General features: G+C 48.9%; 1 long non-coding RNA gene across 1 annotated transcript; it reads left to right on the forward strand.

Moving 5' to 3' along the window:
* The first annotated feature begins 815 nt into the window (after positions 1–815).
* LOC122181827 lies at positions 816–17,887 on the forward strand. The gene is made up of 7 exons (XR_006179602.1): positions 816–935; positions 1,041–1,312; positions 3,553–3,654; positions 3,743–3,921; positions 6,956–7,136; positions 17,174–17,288; positions 17,728–17,887. It is a non-coding gene; the product is annotated as an uncharacterized LOC122181827 (long non-coding RNA).
* The last annotated feature ends 494 nt before the right edge of the window (positions 17,888–18,381 follow it).

An 18,381-nucleotide genomic window follows, 5' to 3' on the forward strand; every position in this document is an offset into this window, starting at 1 on the left:
AGCTGGCAGCTCTGGCCCTGGCCCGTGGCCAGCTGGGCCCCGCAGATGAAAGATTAAGAGATACGGAGAGAGCCTGTGCATTTTTGCAGTGACCACCCACTAGTGAGCCATGTCTTGGCTTGAGAGCAGACGTTAGCACTGTGATGCGGCGTGAGGCAGGAGTCTCTTAGCACCCCCTGAACGTTGTGGAGAAAAGGGGAGCAAAGCATGTCAATAATAATTTTTTTAAAGGCTCCTGCTTTGAAGAATTGCGTGCAGCCTGCATTCCAATTCGCTCCAGCTTCTTGAACTAGTTTCACACGCTGCCTAATTTTTATTTTTTTTTTTTACAGATGAATTGTGCTACCTCCTCCTCCCAGCCATCGCAGATTTGTTTATCAGAGTCAGTGCTGGGAGTGCATCCCACTGAGTGCTCCGCCGGGGCCACATCCTGGCACTCTGTGCTGGGCAGGGGCTGCTTTGCACCTCCAAAAGGCCATATGCCTGTGCTTGCCCTCACAGAGTTCTGCAGAGTCCCTAAGCCTTACAAAGTGCAAAGTCGGAAGCACTCTTTACTGTCTGCATCAAAGAAAACACTTTTTAAGACACTTCTGTGCTATTCAGGAGGAGAGGGAAGTGTTTATGATCCTGACAATACCCATGAGTTTTAGTTAAATTAATTTCAAAATCACACGTGTTTGTTTTGGGGGAGAAATTCAATACACAATTCCTGAAGTTTTCTTTCTAGTACCATATCAAAGATTTGATCTTTTGGTACATATGGCTATATAAATTTTACCTGTTTTATTTTGCATTAAAATAAAGGCTTTAAGACTACGTATGACTATGGATTTACATGTCGAGTCTGTCTCTTATGTGCATCTACAAAGTCATCGTCACCTCTGGATGTGATATGACGGTAGAAGATGGTGCGTGGTCAGGTCGGATCAGAACTGGTAAGGTGATTTCCACAGAACAAAGCACCAACAGCCATGTGCTGTATTATAGAAAATACAATCACTAAGCTACCTGGTTCCTTATCAAATCTGCATTGTCTTCAGTTGTAGCAACGGAGTCCTGATTTCATAGCCCTGACTGAAAGGAGGAACGAGAGAGAAGTCCCTTGCCAACTCAGCGAATTTCAGCTTAGGCAGCTGCACGCTCATTGCTAGAGCTCCCCAGGCAGTTTCATCTCACCATCAGGCTGTTGCCTTTGGTAAGCACCGAGCTGTCCTGTGGCCGTGCAGGTCCTGCTGGCTGAGGCTGTATTTCAGCGAGACGGCTGCAGCGCTATCTGCCCAGAAATTTAGGACTCCTTGAAAGTTTTAAACAGGTACTTAACTTGAGGTACGTGGGCCGTTTTGCCAAAGCTGATGACACAACTTTTCATGCTCCAGATTATGCACGAGCATAAATCTGTAGAATCAGATCTATGGTTTGCAGAGCATACTGAGATTCAGGCAAGAGTGTTATATTTATGTTAGGTGATGTCATTTTCAAAATAGTAGGTATTTAAGTGAAAAGTCACTGGAACACAGAGAAAGAAGAACTAGTCTTTCTGAGAAGAAAATTTTGCTGCAAAGAAAATGAAAGAGTAAAGAACAAAGTGGAAGGATAGAAAAGTACAGGTTTACAGAAATTGCAGTATGCTCCAAAACATTTTGAATGCAGACTTTGGCATTTATGGCCAAGCCACAGTTCATAGGCAACTCTGAGTAAATTTTAGTCCATACTAAATTGTAATTCATGTAGGCACCAATTTTTAAAGTTATTGAGTCATAATTTGCATTCATTGCTAAAAACTGGGCAGGTAAAATACTAGTGCCTGAATTTCTCCTTCTACTCAAGTTATACACAGTAGGAAAAGGCAAACTAAGAGTATATTAAAAGGTGAGAACTCGGTGATCAGAGTTTCAAAAGTGCTCTGGCAATTGGTGGCAAAGGGCAGCAAGGGAGAGCAGTACATGATGGCAACACAGCTGGCAAAAAGGGAAAGGGATGAATAATTAGAATGGGGTGGAATGGGGAGCAGGGTAGAGGGTCAGACCTGAGCAGGAAGTAAGTGACAGGGAGGAGAAGGGATTATCTCCAACATGTGAAGTTTAGTGTCAGCAAGGAAAACAACTCTCCAGTATGCTGACCACTGCCCCCATTTCCACTTCGCATGAGAGGCTTGTGACACCCACTAAGCCCACTGAGTCAGGAGCTGTTTGCAGCACAAAGGAAGTGACTCCTGACTCAGTGGGCTTAGTGGATAGGTGTCACAAAACAGAAGGGCAAGAAGGAATTGAGGAAACGCATCAACTAGTATGGGGAGAGGAAGAGAGCCCCTGCTACCCAAATCTCCCAGCCTTCTGCCCACCTGCCTCTCTTCACTTCCCTGAGTACCACTGCCACCACCAAATCCCCTTCCTTCCCAGCTCTCCCTCTCCTCACAGACCCACCCTGAACCACAAGTCCCCAACACCACATTGACCTTCAAACACAACTTTGGCCTTCAGTGCTGAGAAGCCTTGAGCCATCTATGAGCATAGGTAACCAACACCAAGAGTTTTCCTGGCACCCAAAAGCGATACGGAGTCAAAGCAAGCAGCATGGAGCAGGCGTTCTCACATGGTGTGGGCTGGGGCTGAGCCGCCATTCCAGATGTGGACAAGTTGTGGTCACCTCTGAATCAGCTGCTTTGTGGCTATAGATTGCAGGAAAGATGAGTTTTATATCCACAGTCATTTGTTTGTCTAGAACAAGCCTTTGATGTGTTCAAAAGCTGTTCTGTTGCTGACCTGGCACAAAATTCAGGTGCCAAAATTACGATTGTAGTCTTTAAAACAGAATTAATTCTCCAGGCATTCCCAAAACATACCTGACAAACTAACCCAAGCTGGTTACAGCAAAAGCAACTCGGAAGCAGAGGAAGCAGCCCTGCTTTGCTTTTCCAGAAGAATATCTGCATCTGAAAGAAAATAATTTATTGGGAAATATGTACAGTAGAGTAAAATTGCAAAATAAGATATTCAATGGGGATTCTATATAAAACCATGCCCTTTGCCTCTAGCAGGTAATGAATAAAAATGATATAAAGAAGAAATGAACACTCAATGTTTTATGTTTAAAATATGTTTTGTGAGGAAAACAATGTGGCATAGAAACAGGACTGAAAGGTTCTTCAAGATAATGCCAGCAACTGCAAGATGTCAGCAGCATTGTCGTGTAATTTTCAAGGTGTGGGTTTTTAATTTTCTCTTATGAATCACAGAAGGCAGACGTGAAAGCTGTCATTAAAATTCATTACAAGAAAAGCAAACTTATATTAAAACCAACCCCCTTCCTCTCTGAATTTTTGGTACTGGTTAGGAATCACTGTCTGCCTTTCTGCCAAAACCTTACCTACGCAACAAGATTTAATCTCTAGGCTGTTAAATCTGAGTTTTCATACATCACCTTCTTCAATCCAGAGTACAAAAAAAGCAAATATATATATATATATATATATAGCTACTCTAAATTGCAGCCTAGATTTTCACACCAGCAAGCTACAGTTTTAAGAGGCTTCATCTGCCATAATTTTTCTAGGAATGAAAAGAGAATGAAAAGTAGAGCAAATATGAAGAAAACAGATTAGAAGTAAATAAGAGAAGCAGCCCTCCTTCGTCCTTCCATTCTCCTTCCTGCTAGGTATGTCTATATATATATATATATATATAAACTTAGGTATTGCTATTTTTGACCTAAAATCCAGTTACCTCTTCCAATATATTTGTAGCCATTCTCCCTCTCCAAAGGAAAGAGGAGTCAGCAGTAACAGCAATATACGCGCATGAAAAAATCTGTTGTAAATTGTGACCTCTTGGTGGATGGATGTACAGACTGAGCTGTGAGAGAGGAGGTGTTCAGACAGCAGCGTTCCCATGTGCTGCACACCGGACCAATGCCTGCAGCTCTGTAAGTGGCAATTTACAGAGGTGAGCTGAGTTTGCAGGGAACTGCCTGCCTCGCTGTGGGAGGGTTTGCCACAGTTGCTGCAGCAGGTGAGCGCTGCGGAGCCAGCAGCAGGACCATGGCATGGTGGCAGTGCAATCAGTGGCCTGGCCGGGATGGGAAAGGTTGAAACCAGAGCAGAACTTAGAGCAAATAGCTGAGGCTGCTCTGGGGTGATGTTAGGCAGCCTGACAGCCTGTTGGTTACTTCAGGAAGCAGAGGAAGTCGTAGGTGCTCTTGGCATGTCCAGGTGCCAGCTCTGCATTCAGACATGGCCAGATCAGTCACAACCACAGTGTTAAGTGCAGGAAGGGTATTTCCGAGTCCATTTGGATGAACTTGCACGCATCCTTTTTATAGTGGAGAGTGTCTCTTCTTTCTTCCCTCTTCATCCTTTACATGGAAGCAAGCCCTCCAGGCCTGTCATTTTCTTTATGTATAAGGAGAGGTTGATGAGGTCTGAGTCCAATGTTCATTTAACCTTGCTGTGCTGCCAAGTTCTGCCCTGTCCCATCCCGCCCTCCTAGCTCTTGGGCCTACCCCATCCTCCAGGCCTTCTCTCCTTCCCAGTTGTAATGGTTTTTATTGCTGGAAGAGGACAAAGGTAACTGAGTGCTACTTGGGTTTAAAAAAAAAAGTCATTTTTCTTCACTGTGCTGTTTTTAACGTGGACTGTTTCCCAGCTCTGTCCCCCAAATTGTTTTAATGGCACGAGAGTGGATAGAAAAGTGATGGGAACAAGGCTGGGGGGGTGGGGTCAGGATGGATTGGAGAGTGGTTAGGCTGCCGTTGCTACAAAACAGAAATGGAAAAGCAAAGCAAGAACACTAAATGACAGCCAAAGCACAATGTATTTAGGGGCTTGGATTTGAAAAGCCAAGCACCATCTTCTGCATTGGTTACATTCCTCTGCAAGATAACTTCTGGCCAAGTTTCCTGTGAGCAGAGGCAGAGTTCTCTAAATTTGAATTCCTGAGGCTCTTGTGTGTGGATTTTCTTTTGTGTTCAGCATTAAAAGAGGAGAAATCACAAGGCTAAAGTTGGGCTGTGGCTTGTCCCTCCTTGGGATGAGCAGAGACTCCAAGGGGCTCTGGGACCCCTCCCCCCTTGCAGATGGATGTAGCACAGAGATCACCTCAGTGGCCTGTGGACATGGAGTACCAGGAAAGACAGGGCAGTTGTGGACCTGTCTGTGCAGGACTCACTGAGTTTCCCTCCTCCATGGGCTTCCTCAGCTCAAGCTGGTTCCTGGGTAAGGCTGTTTCTGTCAGTGAAGACATTGGTCCATCAGTAGTTGCATGGCTGCTGCCAAGGCAACTGAATGGCTGTGACGTCGGTGGCTGAGGCCATTGCTCGGAGGCGCAGCCATGGTGGAGCTCCAGGCTTCACATGGGTAAGGTGCTGCCCAAAGGCCTCCGTGTGAGGAATACACATGGCAGCAAGTCCCCAAGAACTGCCAGGGTGCTCACTGTCACTATCCTTGTGGGGCTTTAGGTATTTTTAGGGCAGTTTTGCTCTCCTGGCAGTCTGGCTAAGGACTGCCAGCAGTGATTCCAGTCACCTCACAGCATATATTTCATCAGCCCCAGGCTTGGCTGGCAGCAGGGACATGTGGGCAAGACTCCCTGGGTCCTTGAGGCACAAGAGGAGGCAGTTTGCCAGCCGAGCTCCAGGATTCTCCCAGCCTTGTATCCACTGGAGAACAAAGGAGGCTCTTGGCGCAAGACAGGCAGCATTGCACACCATGTTTTGAGCAGCGCATCTTTGTTCGGTTACGTTTGTCTTCTTTGGTGCTTCTGCTGAACAAGAGTCTGTTGTTCTCTCACCAACTTCAACAAGGCTGAGTCCAGCTGGATTTGTGTTTTAGGTGCAGAGAGTCAACAATGCACCCACCAGTTTCCATGTCACAGAGAGCTAAGCACAGCCCTGCCTGGGCACCTGTGCTTGTCCCTGCATTCCCAGAGCAGCAACATCCTGTGCCATCAGCCTCTTGAGCAGGGCCTGCATCCTGAGCCCTCCCAGCAGCTCAGGCCCCTCCGCTCTGGGGAATGCTTTGGTGATTTATGTATCCCCAGTATTCATCTGCCCAGTAACCTATCTGTCAGGACACCCTGGGTGGGCAGGGCTTGCTTGGGTTCCTGTGTAAGGCTGGGGCAGGTCCAGCGAGTGGCCTCAGGCTCCTCCTGGTGAGTTGTGGCAGAAGGGTCAGGGTCTTGACCTGCTGCTCAGTACCAGCCCCACCAGACTGGGGACAGATCAGAAGGACACTCGGCATTGTCACTCCTGTCAGCCCTGTGCAGGCACAACACACACAGTCCCCCTGGCTGCTCCAGAGTGTGATTGAGGCTGCCGAGCTGCAGACAAAGCCAGGAAGCTGTTACTGGTCAGATACTTTGGGGGGAGCATAATTTCCACAACAATAAATGCATCTGATTATTTGGTTGCAGGGAAGATGTGGTCCCCTCGAGGAGGGCCTCATGCACAAAAGAGAAATAACTCATGCCCTGCTGAATGGGAAGCGGCCACTGTGACAGGGCAGGAGGGTGAGCACAGTGTCCTATGGAGGCTTTGAACAGCTGGGGTCAAGCATGCCAGCAGCTAATATGGCTGAAAACCAAGCAGGACAAGGAGGCTCCTGCTGTAGCATCGTTTGGGGACCCTCCTGGCCCTCCACTCCATTCTCCACAGACCTTCACCCTCTCCTGCCATTTCTACATCCTGATCTCTTTTGATAAGCTGCTCGTGTCCCCTTGTCACCCCTCTTGCCATGGCTTAGACATGGAGATGAAGTGTAGAGATGGCAGGACAAAGAGGATCATTGTCCTGTTTCACATCCTGAGCACATGCACAGTCTGATTGTGGTCACAGGCACTTGGGGTTTTTCCTGTCTCTGGTGCGATTGAGCCATCGCCCTTTCCTCCTGCAACAAGAGCTGCCCCCTACTCTCCCTTGGACTAAGCTACAGTGCATATAAAAGTAACTTGTGTTTGGCCCACAGAATCATAATACTTGGAAGTGAGAGCAAGAAGGAGAGGACTTGGCACTTAAGGAGTCTGGAGCTGTCCAAGATCTTTACAAACACAACACAGTTAACCCTTGCAAGAGAGAGGAACACTACTCATCTGCATGGAAAGGAGCTTGTGCTGCAGGCAAAAGGCACTGGCACTCCAAAGAGCAGAGTAAGTTTGTTGTTTTTTTTTTAAAGTGAGAAAAAATCCATTTTATTCAAATGTAGGTCTCCACACAGTTGTATTGCATAGGTGCCGCATACAGATCTGTGTAGACAAGACCTGAGGTTTTGATCCCAAGTGACATTTAAGAGTTTATCTAATAGGAAAAAAAATCTCCCTTCAATGCATGTGTGCTCTGAGGATTTCAGTGTTGCCATGCTATAAAATGGACTGGAGCAGTGCAAGTTCGTGCTTCGCATGCTTCATAGCCTCTTGCTCCCCAAGCTATTTCCACGCTGCCCGTGTAGCCAAGGCCGTAGGGAAAGATTTGCCACCATGTGCTTGTCATCTCACCCTCAGTAAATCAACCCAGTATCATCTGGCTCAGAGCTCCTAGGAATCTGGACAACCTTGAGAGATAGTATGAATAGTGGACTGGGAAATCCACAGGAAGAGTTTTGGGGAACATGAGACTGTAAGCCAGGACTCTTCCCTGATCTGCCTTGAGACCATAAGAGTGCAGCTAGAAAGCAGCCCTTTAAACAGACACTGCTTCAGGGGTATTGCCTTACCAGTGGCCTGGGTGCAATTCCCCATGAAAATTCAACCTGGGATACGCATGTCGCTAAGAGACAAACAATACCATCTGCAGCCTGCCCCTTCTAGATGTTGGCTCTGTTTATAGAAAAGAAGGGGGTGGTGAGCGTCTGTTAAAATCTATTACTTCCTGACGTCATTTGTGAGAAGTCATATATTACAGTGAGACCAGTCAGTCAAAACTGCCTAATGGCACAACGGTCAGTGCTCCTTCCTTAACTTCTTCCTCGTGTGGCTGCTGCAGAGGGACAGAGATGCTAAAGATAACATTTCCATCCCAAAATATCTGGGCTCATTGAAGGGTGTATGGGTAGAGGGAGCGCTAATATTTCACGTGGTTGGTGCCTTGTGATACGTGCATCCCCAGGGAGGCAGAGCTCTGTGGAGACCTGTGGGGAGAGTGGAGGAGTAGAAACCATGAGCTCGGAGAATGGAAAGAATTTTGAGGTGCAGAAAGAGATGTTTGTGTCGCCTTTCCATATCTACAGGCTCTGAGGCAGTTACCAACAGAATCAATAGGTTCAGCTTAAGCTAATGAAAAAAGCAGGGAAGAAAGATTTCTTCCCCATCCTGCGCCCACATTCTCATTTACCTTGGGCAAAAAGCACAATAAAACATGCCTAGATATGAGTTCTCCACCAGAAGCAGTATTTTATACCCATTCACAGAGGGTAAGTGACTTCATGTGGTATACAGCAGTGGGAATTCAGGCATGTAATGTAATAACAAGAAAGGATTTTTAGATTTGTCTCAGGAACCCTGCTAGCTCAGACGTTATAAAAAAGAATTCCAAACCTGTGTGTCCATCTTGGTCTTAAAAAGCGTGAAATACATCCCCTGTTAGAGCTTGGTTCTTTATTTTGGAAAATTGCTGCAGAGAACATGGGCGAACAGCACCTCACATCTGAACTGCCTATTACCATCTCTCGGTTCTTTACTGGAGCAATAAAATCCCACAGAGCAACTGCTTAACCAGCTTCTTTGCTTAGTAAGCCATCCACTAGTCATTTGTATAGGATGTGGCAGCGCAGACCAAGCTTGAAATGGGGTTCTAGGCAAAACCACAAGGCAGACAAGAAAGGAAAAAGGAAAAGCCTTCTTGCGCTGCCTCTGGGGGTGAAACAGCAGCACAACACAACAGACCAGGACGTCATGAAAAATACAGTATGCGCTTAGAGCTGACAGCCATAATGTAACGTGACCCCAGTCACATTGGTATTTGATTAGCGAATGCAGAGGGATTGGGAAACAGCCCTGCTCTTAGGAGAAAGAAATCTTTCATATCTCTATAGTCGAGCCCTCAGTGTTGTTGTATCTGGGAGATGGTGTGTGAATGCTTTAGCAGAGCAAACTGTGTTAGCAGAGTGCCTTCATCCCTCCATGTCCCCATGCACAGGATTCCGCTGTGGGTGCCGGCTGGCAGATAAAGGGCATGCGGCAGTCCCAGAGGTCTGTGGCACATGGCATGGTGGGCTGAGAGCCCCTCGTGTGCCCACTGTGCTCAGGGCTGTGCATGTCGCACACGGATGGAGAGAGCTCACAAATTCAGGTGCTTTTAAGCTTGGTTACTGGGAGCTGGCCTGGGATTAGAGGGAGGAAAGCTGGGGCAGGTATACTTTGTGTGCTCCCATTGTGCAAAGCTCAGTGTGAGTCATAGGCTTGGGCCATTGGGCTTGTACTTTTTGTTTGTGGGATCTCACAACAGGTCATCTTCACCCCCTGCACTTCCCAAGGCTGCAGTGGCTTGGTTCATCCCAGACCCAAGCACTGGACAGGAGCTGGGCATTGCCAGCCACACGCCTCTCCCCAAGAGAACCTTTTTGGAGTTAAAATCAGAGGTGACAGCTTTCCTCTTCCTCCTCCTCACCCGACTTCCCGCATCGGCTGGCTGTTATTTTATTTCAGCCAGTTTTGCTCTGCCCTGAAACCTGCCTCCCTCCCTATGTCCTGACATTTCATTTCCCTTTCAGTGAGGCAAATAAATAAATAGCGGCAGTCAAAAACGCCCGTGTGGAACAAAGCCTGGGCTGCCAGGAAGCAACTGGTGTGCCTGATTTTTCAGTGAAAGTCCAGGTGCAATCTCGGCAGCGCAGCCACTGTCTGCCTTTCAAGCAGATGTCTTCATATAAAGCGCCCGCTGCCACCCCGCTCCCTTTGTGCGTCGGTGCAGGGAGGACGGGAGCAGGAGACAATATAAATTAATATCCATTGGAATGACAGCAGCTGGTGCCTTGCATAGCTGCAAGCACGTGTCTTAGGAGTAGAGTGATTAGTCGTAAAACTGTAGAGCTGAATGTTTATGCTTGATCAATTACAGGAAAACAATGGATGATTTTTTTTCTTTTTTCTGGGTGGGAGGAGTTAGGGGAGGGAGTCTTCAGCCATGAGATGATTTTCTTCTTTTTTGTGTAACAATAGCTGCAGAGAAAGTGGGGCCTGGTTACTGAAGGGCCTGGCAGACAGCAGCTTCTGGAGAACCCTGTCATTGCTGGGGCTCCGCAGCAATTCTGAAAAACAAGAACTTTGTGGGCTGTAGACTGCAAACTACTTGGCTTTAAAGAAGGATGGACTCAGCTGCCCAAAGCAAGGAGCTTGGGGAAATGAATTAGCCAAAGCTTTCTAGTGCATGGGCATACACACAGTATGTCCAAGAGACTTTCAGCTGCAAGAAGTCATTTCACTGTGTTTCCTTTTGGAGAGCCCTCTGCTCCCCAGTTCAGGAACAGTAGCCCTGTCAGAGGAGCATCCCCCTCAGTGCCTGCAGAGGGTGCAGAAGTGTGAGCAGGACTTCGTTTGCAATCCTTAGCAATTCTAATTGCAAAAACAGGCCAGGTCTCTCCCCACATACGCCAAAAAAAAAAAAAAAAAAAGACAGAGAGAGAGAAATTGAGTTACATTTTGCAATAATTCTAATGGAAATGCTAATGGGATGAACAGTGATACGCAGCCAGTGAATGACCCAGCAATTTCATCTGTGCTGGCAACAGATGACCATCTAAACCATGTTCGGGTAATTCTTCCTCTCATTAGCAGCACAATAACTCATACGCACAAATCCATAGGCATTTGCTATAATTTTTTAAAACATGGCTGGAAATAGAAATAAGTGCCTGCAGAATGCAAGCGTTACAGCATATGTTGGCTGTAAATCTGTCTGGAAGTGGCCCGATCCTGTTCCTGGTTAAACCAGTGGGAATTTTGCCACTGACTTCAATGGAAGCAGGATGGGCTTTTTTGGACTTATTTTAAAAGTGGGACGTTGTTTCTCTGGAACAAGGCTTTCAGATTCACAGCTATGTTTCAGTACTTGGCTGGAACTCCAGTCAATTCACCTTCCATTTGTTTAGCAGATGGGGCTGCTTGCTGCTCACCTGTTTGGCATCAGCGCTGAGCAGGTCTCAGCTGGGTGATGGCCACCCAGGGCCTGGCATGCATGGAATTGGTGGCCATGCTGTGGGACAGAGCTGAGAGGAGGTGGGCACTTTTGCTGCTTTCCCTGGGCACTTTTAGTCTGGGTGTGTTAGAGTGCTTGGAAGAGACAGCCACTGCTTCTATTTTTCAACATCTGTAGGGAAAGAAGCCAACATGCTTCTCAGAGCACAAAGTGCAGAGGTGAGTGGTGGTGAGCACAGGAGGACTGGGGAGGCTGAGGGGGCTCTGCCCTGTCCTGTCCTGCCCTGGGTGGCTCTGGTGACTCTGTGTCACATCATGGAAAATGGAGGTATTTGCAGTTGTGGTTCTCCTCAACCACCTGTAGCCCCTTAAGATTGTGCTGTGTTGGCAAGTATTCCTTAGAGCATACATACATGCTTGCAGCTTAAGAGTGTAAGGAAAGGGACTTGTGTGTGGTCACATGTTTCTTTCCTGCTGTCGCAGTAACTTTTGAACCTTTGGGCAATTTAATCAGAAATATAAATCTCCTAAAAGATTTGAGAAAACAGCTGGTGATAGAGGACAGAGAGCCCATGTTAGTGCCATTGCAACAGGAAAAGCATGAGCTCAACGTTTCCTGTACAGCAGTGGATCCAACCACATGCCGGGCACCTCTAGGAAAGCAGCATTCATTTATCCTGTTGCTCGCAAAGCTAATTGCTTCATTGATATTCATTTTTGGTGATGAATCCAGCTCTTTTTTCCTCTTCAAAGAGCGCACTCTCATGCTGCTCCTTTCTGGCATTGTCCCTGCTCCCACCTGGCCTCCTTGCTGAGCACTGCCCCCCTTCCTGCCTCTGTGCTGTGCCCCACAAAGCCCCCCTTGCTCCTCTGCTCATTGTCTTCTTACTTTCCAGGGACACTTTTCTTCTCACTTGCTTTCTGCTAGCTGTGTGCCCCCTCTTCAGCTGTTGGTGGTTTACAACACGTCCATCCCCTCCCCAGTCTGAAATTTCCACCACAACAAAAAACACAGGAATGAGGCAATTAATATGTATTACTTCAATGGGAGGCTTTAAAAAACAAAACGCTTTCGCAACAACTTCCCAGTCAGAACCACAGAGACTATTGTAAGGCAGAAAAACCTAAGAAACGGCAGCTGTAAAATATATTTAAAAGCCTTTATTCTTTCCTATCACAATGTGGCAAAAGAGACTAAATACAGCTTTCCATTTGTTTAACTAAAAGCTGCCATTCCTCAGTCTCTTTGATGATAATGATACCCACAGTTACAATCAAACTCCAGCGCACACACAGAAAACTTTGAGCTCTGTACCAACTTTACACAATGTATTGTTAATAGAGAGATTCGCGAACCCAAGTGCTCTGAGGTGCTGAGAGCAAGGGGAAGCCTGGCTGTGCTGGGCTCCTGGTCGATGCTGTTAAATGTAGCACACCGAGGAGGATAAAGAAAACCCTGTAGCTGAATATTGTTTGTATTACAGTAGCCACTGGACTTACTGTGCTACACTTGGGGAGAGACCATTCAGGAGTTCATAATAGAGAAGTCAGAGTAGGGGTAGGAGAGAAGTAGATTGGCAGTTTGATTCTACTAATGTGGAAATGAAAGGCCATACATTAAAGGCCCAGTGCTGCTAACGCTGGGTCGGCTGCTGGATCACTTGTCCAGCTCAGGAAGACCACAAGAGCCTACTGGTTCTCCTATCTGCAGCTGGATGGCTACAAAAGCACCCCTCATGTCACAGAACCCGATAGTTGTTATTTTAGTGCATCTCTTTTACAGCTAAGCCATAAGTTAAGCTTTGAGAAGACCAGCCTGAATTTGAGGAGGCCCACGTGCTCCTCAAGTCCTGTGAAGGCAGCTCAGTGAGAACACTGTGGTGCAAGCTGCCCGGAAAACAAGCAGCTTCCTGGCCACTGTTCTATAGGTCCCTGTTCCCCTGAGGACCATCCAGCGTAGTTATTTGAGGCATGGGCCTCAGTGCCTCCCAGCAGCTGATGTGCCAGCCTATTGAGTGGGAAGCAGGCTTAGCACCATCGATCTCCAGAAGTTTTACTGAAAATCAATGGTGTCTGCGTGCAGGATCCGGAGGACAGAAGGAAGAACCTCCTGGGAAAAAGGAGCTACGCTGCAGTGATGAGGGAGCAGCCCTGTCCCCAAAGTGAAAGGGTGATGACAGTGACTCAGAATGTTCGCGGAAAGAGAAAGGAAGCAGCACTGAGCTCTGAGAGCATGGATTTCTTGTCTAGGAAGTGACATGAGTACGAGGCCTTGATTTCAGGTGTGCATTTGAGTTAAAGGGAGGATTAAGAAGACTGTCTTCCACGTTCTGCACATAGAAGAACTGTGCCAAAAGGATGATAACCATCACTGTGAAATGTCTCAGTAGGTGAACATGTACACAAGTTCAAATGTGCCAGATGTGCTTTGAAATGTTCCCAAAACACAGGAGTGGTGCTCTGTGATGAAAACATATCTCAGCCTTGAGTCTAATGATCAGCTGGAATCCACTATGTCTGTTCTCTTTTCTCTCCTTATCTGCCCTTTGCCAGCAGGGCACATGCCTCTTTCTGGTTTGAGATTGCTTTTTTGGGACACTGAAACATGCTTGGTGATGACAGTGAGAAGTGGTGGCTCCTTCAGTACTTTCTGTGGCATCCTCACCTAAGCACTCTGTGCTGAAAACCTGTCTCCAAACAACAGGCTGTCCAGCAGCATCAGGGGAAAGCTACCGCTGATGCTGCACAGGCACAGTCGGATGGCAATCCCTCCCTCAACAGTTTACAACTTGACTAAATGCAAAAGTAATCCACAGGCTTGTCATCCGCGTTGTTTCTGGCTCTTGGTTTTCATCTGCTTTGTCTCTTAAGATTGTAAACTGTTTGAGGGAAGAACTGTCTCTGACTCTGTGTTTGGACAGCAGAAGGGTCTCAGTCCTTGCTGAGCCAGGTACCATAATACAAATAAGGTGTAATAATTTATTTTAGAATGGACATCAAAGAAAACAAAAGATTAAAAGGGAAAGACAACCTTGCATAGCTCAAGGCTTTCCCCTGTGATAGTGCTCCAGAAGAATGTGCTCTCTGCCCGTAGAACAGCCCAGTTGCAGGGAGGGCCCTGTGACATACCACCACGGCAGCCAGTGCCAGAATGTCCCTGGGCACGTGAAGAGAAGAGAGGTCAACAGCTAAAGCAGGATAAGCAAAGGAGAAAGACCTTTAAAATATACACATGTGTTTTCTTGCCAGGATCTATCAAGCCAAGAGCCAAAGCATTGTAATGGCATTTTGTTTATAAGGAAAAAGAAATCGCTTCTGGCCTGAGAATTTCTTTGCCAAGTCTCAGGCAAGGGGGAGTCCAAAAGGCTTGCTAGTTTAGGAACGTGTGTATTTTTAAGGCGGCGTTCTAAGAAGATTGCTGGTGAGGTCTGTTACAGCACTGAGCACACAGCCCTACAAGCCCATACTGCAGAACACAGCACTCCATGGGAGCCAGCCTGGCAGAAGCTGATGGCAGTACTTGCAGTTAATGGCATCGTGCTGGCTTTGCAGGGCTCAGCCGCTTTTGTCGCACCCAGCCATCAGCCAGGGTGATCATGGAATCATAGAATCACTCAGGTTGGAAAAGACCTTAAAGATCATTGAATCCAACCATGACCTAACCATACTACCCTATCAGCCCTCCAGCTTCAGCAAACTTTAATTGAAGCCCTGGGTTTGCAGCTGTGCCTGGGCCCACATATGTGTCCCTCTCCTTCAGCCTGTAGCAATTTTGCTGTTGACCCCACCTGGAGCGTGTGCCAACTACGGCTTCTCCAGCCTATAGCTGGCCAGATACTGCCCTGTGGGCGGGGATCTGTGGAGATCACAGGTGGTGGGTCATTATGAGTGCTTCTACTGGGTTAACCTGCAGAGCTTGGTTTGCCACAGACTAGCAAGAGGTTGATCTCGAGCGGGGGTAAGAACATCAAGCCTGATTCAGAGCCCTCAATAGCAAAGCCAAGAGAATTTCCAGGGCCTGGCACAGTGGCTGATGGCTTCTCAGTCCACTCTCTGAGAGAGGGGAGAAGCTAAGGGATCCCAAGTGCTCTCCTTGCAAGCTGGCCCAGCTCCTGCTGCAGCTTTAGTGCAAAGCCTTCACTGCACATCACCACGTGCAGGCCATGCTTGTGCAGTGCCAGATACCTGTCCGTAAGGGAACTGCTAAGTCCAGGAGTGCCAGCATCTGCAAAAAAGCTGTCTTTTGTACAAGGAGCCCTCTGCACAGCGACTGCATGGAGAAGGGAATGCTGGAGCACAGCAGGAAGCAGGTAGGGAGACAGCAACAGGAGACATAGCTGTGTGCAGGCTGTGGGGGGGGCACTGAGACAGTGCCTTCTGCTGCTGTCACCAAGGGGCTCTTGGGTGTGTTACAGTGGGCTCCCCTACAGCCTGGGTCGTGGTGTTCCCCTCCTGCGTTCTCCTCCCAGGTCTGTGCTCTGCACCAAACAAGGGCTTGAAATTCTCTTGTGGGGCTGATTTCTGCCTAATGTGCCCACCCAGTGGGATTTCAGCAAACATTAAAGCAGGAGATGGAGCCTTTAATGAAGTTAACCTGCTGAAACCAGGAGAGCATTTGGTTGAAGTACACCTGAAAGCCCTGGATTACACAGCAGCCGCTTCAAAAGAAACCCATTCCCTCCTTTCATACTGCTGCCGCATTGAGAAATAATACAGCACCTTTATATTCAGCCTAATTTACTCAGCCTGCTGAAGTCCAAAAGCTTTTTTTATTAACTCAGGAGATGCAGGGCTTTCCTCCCCAGCCGAACCCCCCTGCAGGCAGCGGGCACAGGTCCCCAGCAGCAAGGAATCACCCCCCTCTGCACTAATCCAATGATGGGTTTAACTTCATTAGTTTGCTTCCTCTGCTGTCTTCCTTATTTTCTTCCTTTTATTCATTTTCCCCCATCCCCTTGTTTCTGTTTCTTTTACCATCTCCCTCCCTGGCTCTTCTCCCCCTTTGCTGTGTTTTGCTGCATGCCAGCAGAGCTCCTCAGATGTGGCATACCGGGTCAGAGAGCAGCTCCCAGCAGCTGCTGACAGCCTGGGCAAGTATGGGGCCATGGCAGGAGGCAGGCAGTGCAGGGCAGCCCCTGAACTGCCCCCCACACACTGCTTCCACTGCAAAGTAGCAGCCATGGTATCATGGTAGCCTCATGAAAAATCAGCTGGGAGGCTTGCTGGTTAAACACTACCTTACAGATACCTCCTGACGGTCATGGCAGGGGTGGGAAGGACTCATGCAGAAAGAGGAAGCTGAGGGTGAAGACAAAAGGGTCAGCACTATCGGTGCTGGGAAGGAGCCGCAGTGAGAGGGAGGGATAAGCTGGAGAGTGCCAGGGAAAGCCCCAGGTGCACGGCCTGTTGTCATCACAGCTCTCAGTGACACCTGGGCTGCAAAATCCTTCCACCAAATTTAACACAGGTGGTACAATAAGTATTATAGTGCCGTGGTATTATGTGTTGCTTCATTTTTAATGAGGTTTTGTGGATGATTCTGGCATACAGGCATAGTAAAACACAGCAAGTTGCTGGTGAGCCCAGTGAGCGATGCCCACAGGAGGAGGACAGACTGGGGAGGATCTGAGCATTAACTGCTCCCGAGAGAAGTGCCTTGGGGCGCTTTTGTACCTGGGCCAGACTAGCAGGAGTCAACAGCTTGTGGTCAGGCTGAGCATCTGCAGCAGTGGAAGCTCTGCAGCTCTGCCCTCTGTCCTTGGCTCTGATGAGGCTGCACCTCAAGTAATGGATGGATGGACAAACAGATAGCTGGACAGAGAGTAATGTCCTCAAGTTGTACTGGGGAGGTTCAGGTTGGATATTACAAGAAACTTCTCAGAATGAGTGGTATTGGGACGGGCTGCTCAGAAAGGTGGTGGAGTCACTGTTCAAGAACTGTGGGGACGTGGCACTGATGGCCATGGTTAGTGGGCATGGTGGGGTGGGTTGGGGTTGGACTGGGTGGTCTTAGAGACCTTTTCCAACCTTACTGATTACATGATTCTAATCTGCAGGGGCCTGCTTGGTGTTTTGTCTGTGCCTTCCATGACAGCAGCACGTTGTGCAGAGGAGACTTGAGATGGGACAAGAAACACGTGGCGTGCCAGTTGGAACCTCTGTGAGCAGCAGGTACCTTCATTTCCCATCATTATATTGTCTCCTAGAGTTAACTTGTCCTCTTTGCTCAGTAGCAGATCATAGCTCAGAGCAGCTCAGAGCAGTATTCAGAGGGCATGGCTGAACAAGGTGTGAGGAAGGTAGCCCCTGCGCCGGGTGGTGTATTAGGTGGGGCCATTGCCCATGGGGCCATCTCCTGTCGGTTTTGATGGCCTCCTCCTTTTCCACATGCATCTTGGGAGAGGAATGATTTGTGCTGTAGGTTCACGTTGCGCTCTCATAGCTGTGTTATGGTTTGTGAGGGCTATTTATACACTCGGCAGTCGTGCTCTGCTAGCTTGAGAGTAGTCTGACTACAAGCAAGTAGTAAACAATAGTTGCATAATTCCTCACCACAATGCAAAGTAAGGCAGCAGGATGGCTGCCACTGGCTTTGCATTGACTTCAACAGCTGCTGGAGCACGACTGAGCCCCAGAAGATGTGAACGGGATCCCAGAGCACGCAGAGACAATGGGGTGACACAGCCCTCGGGTGACAGCTATGACAGCGGCGCTGCCCCATCGCTGTGATGCTGAGGTCCGGGCTGCAGGGTGAGGTCCCGGCCCGGGGGAGGCTCCGCACCCGCTCAGCGGCAAAGGCGGGCGAGAGGGGCTCCGTGCAGCGCCTCCCAACGCCGCTCCCAGGCTGGGTTTTAAGGAGCGCGCTGGGGACGCAGCGCGGGAGGCAGCGGCGGCGCGGTGCGCTGCGGGACGGTTTGCTCCCGCGCCGCTCTTGGCACCGCGGCGCAGCGCGCGGCTGTCAGCAACGGCCCCGCTCGGGCCGAGGCTCCGCGCTCCTTCGCGCGCCGCCGGCAGCGCTCTCCCGGAGCGGGGCCAATCCTTGTCCTAACGCTCCCCCATCCGACAGCTCGGGCGCACCCGCCTCGCGCACAGCTCCCGTCTCCGGCGGCGCCTTCCGCGGCTTCGCGGTGCCCGCCGGCGCGCGGGGAAGGGGCGGCGGCGCGGAGCGCGGAGCCGCGCGGAATCCTCCGCGCTCGGCGCGGGCAGACGGCGCGGGGCGCCGCGCTACGGCTTGGGGCGCGGGCGGGCGGGGCGCCGGCACCCG

The sequence above is a fragment of the Lagopus leucura genome, unplaced genomic scaffold (assembly GCF_019238085.1).
Source record: "Lagopus leucura isolate 7727_CA_CO unplaced genomic scaffold, USGS_WTPT01 Super-Scaffold_100012, whole genome shotgun sequence".
NCBI lineage: Eukaryota > Metazoa > Chordata > Aves > Galliformes > Phasianidae > Lagopus > Lagopus leucura.